Below are 10,890 nucleotides of genomic sequence, written 5' to 3'. Positions count from 1 at the left end.
AGATATGAGGTCCTCGTGAGACCCATGAGGAGTTCAGAGCATGCCTTGCACTCTTCCCTCTTCAGAGAGGATGAGAACTGTGCAGTATGGCATCAGATTCTGAGATTTTTCGAAAAAGGCCTCATAACATTACCATACTTTCTTGATACAATCTTCATTACTTTCTATTTTCAAAGAGATAGAAATGATTCCAAGTGATAGGGAGACAACCTTTACTATAGGAGTAGGCACATATATAAGGTAGAGATGAATGTAGGTGCAAATGACGTACTCAAAAAATATGTAAGAACTGATGAATTCGAACATGCTGCTCATTCCTAGTCTCCGGCGATGTACCCTTGCACATATGTGGTAAAGTGTCAGGAGGGGAGGTTAGGGCTCATGACAGTAGTCCCAAGAATATTGGAGGACAATGACGGCCCTTGCACTTTACCCAAAGTTGTGTAAAGGCTGACGTATAACTAATAATTAAAGGATGATTCAATTTAAATAGAGGGAAAATTGAAATGGTCTTTCCTGTTGGAGGCTGGGTAAATTCTAGATAATAATGGCTAGGTGAGAAGCCAGGGCACCTGTTGGAGACATTCCCTAGTTTTATTGGTGTTCATCATTTATGTCTTAGCTGCCAAAATCTTCCAGAGAATGTTGTGTTTACCTATCTCTCTCTCGCATGGAAACCATCTCAGTTGATCCATCATGAGAAATGACAATTGGGCTTTGCTTTCTGTTATTTGTTGTTGTTGTTTCTGTTTTCCTCCTGGGTACATTCATCCTCTTATTGCCGCTCGCACACAGATGCAAATCATCTATTCTAATAAAATTGGCGTGTTACCCAAGATCTATGAAAACAACTATTCCTTTAAAAAACAAAGGAAAGATATTTCTAAAGAACGTGTTGCTAGCTGGTAGACCCACAATCCTGATAATGGATCAGACGGGCTAACTCTCCAATGAAACAAGAAAGAACCACACACTGAATCTTCTTAACATCCTCATGATGAACACAATTAATTCAGAACTGACACACACATATATGTATATATATATATATATCTTACTACTAACAGACTTTTACGAAGCTGGAGCATAGGACTCTTGGTAACACTTGCTGGATACACAATTTCTAAAGCCATGGTTGAAGCTTGAATATCCAATCAAGGACATCATGTAATCTCAGATGTGTAGTACAACATACTCGATAAAGAGCAACCCATGTGTATTTGACCACGGGCTAGTCAGTTAGTGCGTAGAAAACATCTTCTTTTCATCAGATTTAACCTGAAGCATGGTAGATGATTCCAACGCTCTTCCAAGTGGAAGACTTGAGTTCCATGAATCGAGACATGGTAACATACATGTAGACAAAAAGGTACCTTTGGATTCCCCTCTCTTCCAAGATGAGGTTGCATGGCAGGGAAGAAATCTAAAGTCAATTATGGAACACTCTGTTGGATAAACAAGGAGAGAATTGCATGCACAGAGGACAAATTTCAATGACACCCTGAAATCTCAAAGATGCCATTGGGCTTACTGACTTTCACCTCTGTGCAACTTGGTCGTTTTGACTTTTTGAAAGGAGGAGTTAAGAATGACCATACTGCAATGCTATACTCACTGCTTCTTCTTTGCTTTGTCCAACTTCCTCGCTGCCCACTGAGAGGCGTCCACACTGTGCCTGCTGGCACTGGCAAAGATGCTCTCACAGACAGCTTCTGAGGAAGTCATCAGAAGAAGAGAAATCCTTGCCCCAGTGGCTAAAATCTGAGGGGATTGGAAGGGAGGAAATGAATTCAATAGTTGGTTCTGGGAAAGACTGAACTGCTGGCAGACTTGAAGGTCGGGACACTTTAGAAAGTCAAGGTTGCCTAGACGCATTTCCTTTTGTGATAACCTTCATACTTATTATGTTGCAGGCTAAAACTTGGAGAGGTGCTTCCCTTCTGGCAGGACAGGTAAGCAGTGACGCTGCTTCCCATGGTGTCTTTTGTTTGTAGGCAGGCTGCAGTCTCGGCTGACTAAATATTTACCTACTGTGTACCTCTAGAGATGAGAATCATTTGACGTCCCTCTTATGGCTAAACAACCTAGGCTTCATCTTGCCTCTTGCTGGTGGAACACTTGTTATGGCCCTGGCATTGTAGGGGACTTAGCTAGGTAGTCCCAACCCAAGCAAGTGACAAGGATACTACCTAATACCATTAGTATGTTGATGTGCATTTGGAAAACCATTAGTTGGGTGAAGTTATTGGACTATGTGACTTTCTTTTGTAGCTACCGTTGAAGCTTCCAATTCTAAATAATATATCCAGAAGTACTAAGAAAAGCCTTCTCCCAGCTCCTTCTCTTATGGACATTCAAGCTCAAAGAATTAAACTCTTCTTTCTGCCCTGACAGGTGTGGAACCCAAAGGAAGATGATAGGGTGTTAGGAGTCTAGACCCCTAGAGCACAGAACAATAACCCTCACAAATTTCATCTATCCTTGATCCTCTGGCGTGGATACTAAGAGAGCAACCCATGCGTTTTCACGTCCTTGTAAGTAGCATGGAAACTTGCAATCTTGCCCTCTAAAATTCAGGTGAATTGCCATAAAGTTTTCGCAGCCCCAAACAGAGCTGACAATGAACCATAATTATTCTTTTTATAAATGATTATGGATTATGTTGAGCCAGAAATCTAGTTGTCCATTGTCGGAAATCAAAACAAAACAAAACAAAACGAAGAATATTTTTGGTATTAAATGCATTGCCTTCCTTCATCTTGGAAACTGGGTGGATTTGAGTTCATTTGAAGAAACATGACATGAGAGGTGATAAGAAGAGAAGGTTCAGGAATCAGGAACACAGAACCCAACTCCTGTCCCTGTCAATGTCTTGTGGGATACCTGGAAATATATATGGACCTAAATGTAGCTTGGCTGTGTTTTCCAATTTGTTGTCCAAGGAAATATGGAACGAGGTGGTGGTCATGTGACATACATCACAAAATCCTCCAGAGCATTGACAATTGCAGGAAAACTAGAAGGCTCAATACTGGGCACTGTAAGATGGAGAGTAACATACATGGAAGAAAGGAACAGGAAGAGGAATCCTAAAGTAGGGTTAAGAGGAAGAGCATAGAATCAAAACCGCAAATTAGGATGTTGAAAAAATCTTATCTAGATAGGAACAAAGTCATTTTGCTTACTTGAATGTTTTCTCTATTCTTACCAAAATCTCTGTTGTAAAGATTAAGTACATAAGTTCAGGGAACATTCACAGATACCCGATTTGGGGCCAGTGACACCCACCAAATGCAATGTTTTGACCTCTATTTTTCTCATATGGTGTCAGAGGGAAAGGCTCTTCAATCCTGTCACTGTGTTTCCCCACCACCTTTGACAGAATGAGCTACATGCCTCCTGCACAGATGTGAACTTCCTTATCAAGGCCCAGGAGTCTAGCTCTCTGGGGTTTCACTTGGTAGGTGAAAACTCATGTGTTGAGCGAAGGTCTTTCTGGATCTATGATGACAACAGGTATCTGAGGACGTTGACTGACTTGAGCAGATGTAATCTGAGGTCCAGATATGAGGACCTTGTGAGACCCATGAGGATTTCAGAGCCTGCCTGGCACTCTTCCCTCTTCAGAGAGGATGAGAACTGTGCAGTTTGGCATCAGATTCTGAGATTTTTCGAAAAAGGCCTCATAACAGTACCCATACTTGGTTTGATACATTCTTCATTGCTTTCTATTTTCAAAGAGATTGAAATGATTCCAAGTGATAGGGAGACAGCCTTTACTCTAGGAGTAGGCACATATATCAGGTAGAGATGACTGTAGGTGCAAATGATATACTCAAAAAATATCTAAGAACTGATGAATTCGAACGTGGTGCTCATTCCTAGTCTCGGTCGATGTACCCTTGGACATATGTGGTAAAGTGTCAGGAGCGGATTTTATGGCTCATGCCAGTAGTCCCAAGAATATTGGAGGACAATGACTGCCCTCGCCCTTTACCCAAAGTTGTGTAAAGGCTGACGTATAACAAATAATTCCAGGATCATTCAATTTATATAGAGGGAAAATTGAAATGGTCTTTCCTGTTAGAGGCTGGGTAAATTCGAGATAATAAAGGCTAGGGGATAAGCCAGGGCACCTGTTTGAGACATTCCCTAGTTTTATTGGTGTTCTTCAATTCTGTCTTAGCTGCCAAAATCTTCCAGAGCATGTTGTGTTTACATATCTCTCTCTCTCGCATGGAAACCATCTCAGTTGATCCATCATGGAAATGACAATTGGGCTTTGCTTTCTGTTATTTCTTGTTGTTGTTTCTGTTTTCCACCTGCGTACATTCTTCCTCTTATTGCAGCTCTCACACAGTTGCACATCATCTCTTCTAACAAAATTTGCGTGTTACCCAAGATCTATGAAAACAACTATTCCTTTAAAAAACAAGGAAAGATATTTCTAAAGAACATGTTGCTAGCTGGTAGACCCACAGTCCTGATAATGGAGCAGACACGCTAACTCTCCAATGAAACAAGAACGAACCACACACTGAATCTTCTTAATATCCTCATGATGAACATAATTAATTCAGAACTGACACACACACACACACAGATATATATATATATATATATATATATATATATATATATATATATCTTACTACTAACAGACTTTTAGGAAGCAGGAGGATAGGACTCTTGGTAACTCTTGCTGGATACACAATTTCTACAACCATGGTTGAAACTTGAATATCCAATCAAGGACATCATGTAATCTCAGATGTGTAGTACAACATACTCTATTAAAAAGCAACCCATGAGTATTTGACCACAGGCTAGTCAGTTAGTGCGTACAAAACATCTTCTTTTCATCAGATTTAACCTGATGCATGGTAGATGATTCCAACGCACTTCCAAGTGGAAGACTTGAGTTCCATGAATCGAGACATGGTAACATACATGTAGACAAAAAGGCACCTTTGGATTCCCCTCTCTTCCAAGATGAGGTTGCATGGCAGGGAAGAAATCTAAAGTCAATTATGGAATACTCTTGGATAAACAAGGAAAGAATTCCATGCACAGAGCATAAATTTCAATGACACCCTGAAATCTCAAAGATACCATAGGGCTTACTGACTTTCACCACTGTGCAACTTGTTCGTTTTGACTTTGAGAAACGAGGAGGAGTTAAGAATGACCATACTGCAATGCTATAGGCAGTGCCTCTTCTTTGCTTTGTTGAACTTCCTTGCTGCCCACTGAGAGGCGTCCACACTGTGTCTGCTGGCACTGGCAAAGATGCTCTCACAGACAGCTTTTGAGGAAGCCATCAGAAGAAGAGAAATTTTTGCCCCAGTGGCTAAAATCTGAGGGGATTGGAAGGGAGGAAATGAATTCAATAGTTGGTTCTGGGAAATACTGAACGGCTGGCAGACTTGAAGGTCGGGACACTTTAGAAAGTCAAGGTTGCCTAGACGCATTTCCTTTTCTGATAACCTTCATACTTATTATGTTGCAGGCTAAAACTTGGAGAGGTGCTTCCCTTCTGGCAGGACAGGTAAGCAGTGACGCTGCTTCCCATGGTGTCTTTTGTTTGTAGGCAGGCTGCAGTCTCGGCTGACTAAATATTTACCTATTGTGTACCTCTAGAGATGAGAATCATATGACGTCCCTCTTATGGCTAAACAACCTAGGCTTCATCTAGCCTCTTGCTGGTGGAACACTTGTTATGGCCCTGGCATTGTAGGGGACTTAGCTAGGTAGTCCCAACCCAAGCAAGTGACAAGGATACTACCTAATACCATTAGTATGTTGATGTGCATTTGGAAAACCATTAGTTGGGTGAAGTTATTGGACTATGTGACTTTCTTTTGTAGCTACCCTTGAAGCTTCCAATTCTAAATAATATATCCAGAAGTACTAAGAAAAGCCTTCTCCCAGGTCCTTCCCTTATGGACATTCAAGCTCAAAGAATTAAACTCTTCTTTCTGCCCTGACAGGTGTGGAACCCAAAGGAAGATGATAGGGTGTTAGGAGTCTAGACCCCTAGAGCACAGAACAATAACCCTCACAAATTTCATCTATCCTTGATCCTCTGGCGTGGATACTAAGAGAGCAACCCATGCGTTTTCACGTCCTTGTAAGTAGCATGGAAACTTGCAATCTTGCCCTCTAAAATTCAGGTGAATTGCCATAAAGTTTTCGCAGCCCCAAACAGAGCTGACAATGAACCATAATTATTCTTTTTATAAATGATTATGGATTATGTTGAGCCAGAAATCTAGTTGTCCATTGTCGGAAAAATCAAAACAAAACAAAACAAAACGAAGAATATTTTTGTATTAAATGCAATGCCTTCCTTCATCTTGGAAACTGGGTGGATTTGAGTTCATTTGAAGAAACATGACATGAGAGGTGATAAGAAGAGAAGGTTCAGGAATCAGGAACACAGAACCCAACTCCTGTCCCTGTCAATGTCCTGTGGGATACCTGGAAATATATATGGACCTAAATGTAGCTTGGCTTGTGTGTTCCAATTTGTTGTCCAAGGAAATATGGAACGAGCTGGTGGTCATGTGACATACATCACAAAATCCTCCAGAGCATTGACAATTGCAGGACAACTGGATGGCTCAATACTGGGCACTGTAAGATGGAGAGGAACATACATGTAAGAAAGGAACAGGAGGAGGAATCCTAAAGTAGGGTTAAGAGAAAGAGCATAGAATCAAAACCGCAAATTAGGATGTTGAAAAAATCTTATCTAGATAGGAACAAAGTCATTTTGCTTACTTGAATGTTTTCTCTATTCTTACCAAAATCTCTGTTGTAAAGATTAAGTACATAATTTCAGGGAACATTCACAGCTACCCGATTTGGGGCCAGTGACACCCACCAAATGCAATGTTTTGACCTCTATTTTTCTCATATGGTGTCAGAGGGGAAAGGCTCTTCAATCCTGTCACTGTTGTTCCTACAACCTTTGACAGAATGAGCTACATGCCTCCTGCACAGTTGTTAAATTCCTTGTCAAGGCCCAGGAGTCTAGCTCTCTGGGGTTTCACTTGGTAGGTGAAAACTCATGTGTTGAGCGAAGGTCTTTCTGGATCTATGATGACAACAAGTATCTGAGGACGTTGACTGACTTGAGAAGATGTAATCTGAGGTCCAGATATGAGGACCTTGTGAGACCCATGAGGATTTCAGAGCCTGCCTGGCACTCTTCCCTCTTCAGAGAGGATGAGAACTGTGCAGTTTGGCATCAGATTCTGAGATTTTTCGAAAAAGGCCTCATAACAGTACCCATACTTGGTTTGATGCATTCTTCATTGCTTTCTATTTTTAAAGAGATTGAAATGATTACAAGTGATAGGGAGAAAGCCTTTACTATAGGAGTAGGCACATATATCAGGTAGAGATGACTGAAGGTGCAAATGATATACTCAAAAAATATCTATGAACTGATGAATTCGAACAAGGTGCTCATTCCTAAGTCTCGGTCGATGTACCCTTGCACATGTGTGGTAAAGTGTCAGGAGCGGATTTTATGGCTCATGCCAGTAGTCCCAAGAATATTGGAGGACAATGACTGCCCTCGCCCTTTACCCAAAGTTGTGTAAAGGCTGACGTATAACAAATAATTCCAGGATCATTCAATTTATATAGAGGGAAAATTGAAATGGTCTTTCCTGTTGGAGGCTGGGTAAATTCTAGATAATAATGGCTAGGTGATAAGCCAGGGCACCTGTTTGAGACATTCCCTAGTTTTATTGGTGTTCTTCAATTATGTCTTAGCTGCCAAAATCTTCCAGAGCATGTTGTGTTTACCTATCTCTCTCTCTCGCATGGAAACCATCTCAGTTGATCCATCATGGAAATGACAATTGGGCTTTGCTTTCTGTTATTTCTTGTTGTTGTTTCTGTTTTCCACCTGCGTACATTCTTCCTCTTATTGCAGCTCTCACACAGATGCACATCATCTCTTCTAACAAAATTTGCGTGTTACCCAAGATCTATGAAAACAACTATTCCTTTAAAAAACAAGGAAAGATATTTCTAAAGAACATGTTGCTAGCTGGTAGACCCACAGTCCTGATAATGGAGCAGACACGCTAACTCTCCAATGAAACAAGAACGAACCACACACTGAATCTTCTTAATATCCTCATGATGAACATAATTAATTCAGAACTGACACACACACACACACAGATATATATATATCTTACGACTAAGAGACTTTTTGGAAGCAGGAGGATAGGACTCTTGGTAACTCTTGCTGGATACACAATTTCTACAACCATGGTTGAAACTTGAATATCCAATCAAGGACATCATGTAATCTCAGATGTGTAGTACAACATACTCTATTAAAAAGAAACCCATGAGTATTTGCCCACAGGCTAGTCAGTTAGTGTGTACAAAACATCTTCTTTTCATCAGATTTAACCTGAAGCATGGTAGATGATTCCAACGCTCTTCCAAGTGGAAGACTTGAGTTCCATGAATCGAGACATGGTAACATACATGTAGACAAAAAGGCACCTTTGGATTCCCCTCTCTTCCAAGATGAGGTTGCATGGCATGGAAGAAATCTAAAGTCAATTATGGAATACTCTGTTGGATAAACAAGGAAAGAATTCCATGCACAGAGGATAAATTTCAATGACACCCTGAAATCTCAAAGATACCATAGGGCTTACTGACTTTCACCTCTGTGCTACTTGTTCGTTTTGACATTGAGAAACGAGGAGGAGTTAAGAATGACCATACTGCAATGCTATAGGCAGTGCCTCTTCTTTGCTTTGTTGAACTTCCTTGCTGCCCACTGAGAGGCGTCCACACTGTGTCTGCTGGCACTGACAAAGATGCTCTCACAGACAGCTTTTGAGGAAGCCATCAGAAGAAGAGAAATTTTTGCCCCAGTGGCTAAAATCTGAGGGGATTGGAAGGGAGGAAATGAATTCAATAGTTGGTTCTGGGAAATACTGAACGGCTGGCAGACTTGAAGGTCGGGACACTTTACAAAGTCAAGGTTGCCTAGACGCATTTCCTTTTCTGATAACCTTCATACTTATTATGTTGCAGGCTAAAACTTGGAGAGGTGCTTCCCTTCTGGCAGGACAGGTAAGCAGTGACGCTGCTTCCCATGGTGTCTTTTGTTTGTAGGCAGGCTGCAGTCTCGGCTGACTAAATATTTACTTACTGTGTACCTCTAGAGATGAGAATCATTTGACGTCCCTCTTATGGCTAAACAACCTAGGCTTCATCTTGCCTCTTGCTGGTGGAACACTTGTTATGGCCCTGGCATTGTAGGGGACTTAGCTAGGTAGTCCCAACCCAAGCAAGTGACAAGGATACTACCTAATACCATTAGTATGTTGATGTGCATTTGGAAAACCATTAGTTTGGTGAAGTTATTGGTCTATGTGACTTTCTTTTGTAGCTACCCTTGAAGCTTCCAATTCTAAATAATATATCCAGAAGTACTAAGAAAAGCCTTCTCCCAGCTCCTTCCCTTATGGACATTCAATCTCAAAGAATTAAACACTTCTTTCTTCCCTGACAGGTGTGGAACCCAAAGTAAGATGATAGGGTGTTAGGAGTCTAGACCCCTAGATCACAGAACAATAACCCTCACAAATTTCATCTATCCTTGATCCTCTGGCGTGGATACTAAGAGAGCAACCCATGCGTTTTCACGTCCTTGTAAGTAGCATGGAAACTTGCAATCTTGCCCTCTAAAATTCAGGTGAATTGCCATAAAGTTTTCGCAGCCCCAACAGAGCTGACAGTGAACCATAATTATTCGTTTTATAAATGATTATGGATTATATTGAGCCAGAAATCTAGTTGTCCATTGTCTTAAAAATCAAAACAAAACAAAACAAAACGAAGAATATTTTTGGTATTAAATGCAATGCCTTCCTTCATCTTGGAAACTGGGTGGATTTGAGTTCATTTGAAGAAACATGACATGAGAGGTGATAAGAAGAGAAGGTTCAGGAATCAGGAACACAGAACCCAACTCCTGTCCCTGTCAATGTCCTGTGGGATACCTGGAAATGTATATGGACCAAAATGTAGCTTGGCTTGTGTGTTCCAATTTGTTGTCCAAGGAAATATGGAACGAGCTGGTGGTCATGTGACATACATCACAAAATCCTCCAGAGCATTGACAATTGCAGGACAACTGGAAGGCTCAATACTGGGCACTGTAAGATGGAGAGGAACATACATGGAAGAAAGGAACAGGAGGAGGAATCTTAAAGTAGGGTTAAGAGGAAGAGCATAGAAACAAAACCGCAAATTAGGATGTTGAAAAAATATTATCTAGATAGGAACAAAGTCATTTTGCTTACTTGAATGTTTTCTCTATTCTTACCAAAATCTCTGTTGTAAAGATTAAGTACATAATTTCAGGGAACATTCACAGCTACCCGATTTGGGGCCAGTGACACCCACCAAATGCAATGTTTTGACCTCTATTTTTCTCATATGGTGTCAGAGGGGAAAGGCTCTTCAAGCCTGTCACTGTGTTTCCCCACCACCTTTGACAGAATGAGCTACATGCCTCCTGCACAGTTTTGAACTTCCTTGTCAAGGCCCAGGAGTCTAGCTCTCTGGGGTTTCACTTGGTAGGTGAAAACTCATGTGTTGAGCGAAGGCCTTTCTGGATCTATGATGACAACAGGTATCTGAGGACGTTGACTGACTTGAGCAGATGTAATCTGAGGTCCAGATATGAGGTCCTTGTGAGACCCATGAGGACTTCAGAGCCTGCCTGTCACTCTTCCCTCTTCAGAGAGGATGAGAACTGGGCAGTTTGACATCAGATTCTGAGATTTTTCGAAAAAGGCCTCATAACAGTACCCATACTTGGTTTGATGCATTCTTCAT

The 10,890-nt window shown here is 41.1% G+C and overlaps 3 non-coding genes across 3 annotated transcripts; all 3 read left to right on the top strand.

Moving 5' to 3' along the window:
* Positions 1-3,497: 3,497 nt before the first annotated feature.
* Positions 3,498-3,562, top strand: LOC132647614 (small nucleolar RNA SNORD109A). Its single transcript, XR_009585961.1, has one exon. It is a non-coding gene; the product is annotated as a small nucleolar RNA SNORD109A (small nucleolar RNA).
* A 3,533-nt stretch (positions 3,563-7,095) lies between these two features.
* Positions 7,096-7,160, top strand: LOC132647595 (small nucleolar RNA SNORD109A). Its single transcript, XR_009585942.1, has one exon. It is a non-coding gene; the product is annotated as a small nucleolar RNA SNORD109A (small nucleolar RNA).
* Positions 7,161-10,665: 3,505 nt separating this feature from the next.
* On the top strand, positions 10,666-10,730 carry LOC132647613 (small nucleolar RNA SNORD109A). Its single transcript, XR_009585960.1, has one exon. It is a non-coding gene; the product is annotated as a small nucleolar RNA SNORD109A (small nucleolar RNA).
* The last annotated feature ends 160 nt before the right edge of the window (positions 10,731-10,890 follow it).

The sequence above is a fragment of the Meriones unguiculatus genome, chromosome 14 (assembly GCF_030254825.1).
Source record: "Meriones unguiculatus strain TT.TT164.6M chromosome 14, Bangor_MerUng_6.1, whole genome shotgun sequence".
NCBI classification, from domain to species: domain Eukaryota; kingdom Metazoa; phylum Chordata; class Mammalia; order Rodentia; family Muridae; genus Meriones; species Meriones unguiculatus.
The sequence above is the reverse complement of the archived record's forward strand: the minus strand, read 5'-3'. Positions and strand labels throughout refer to the sequence as shown.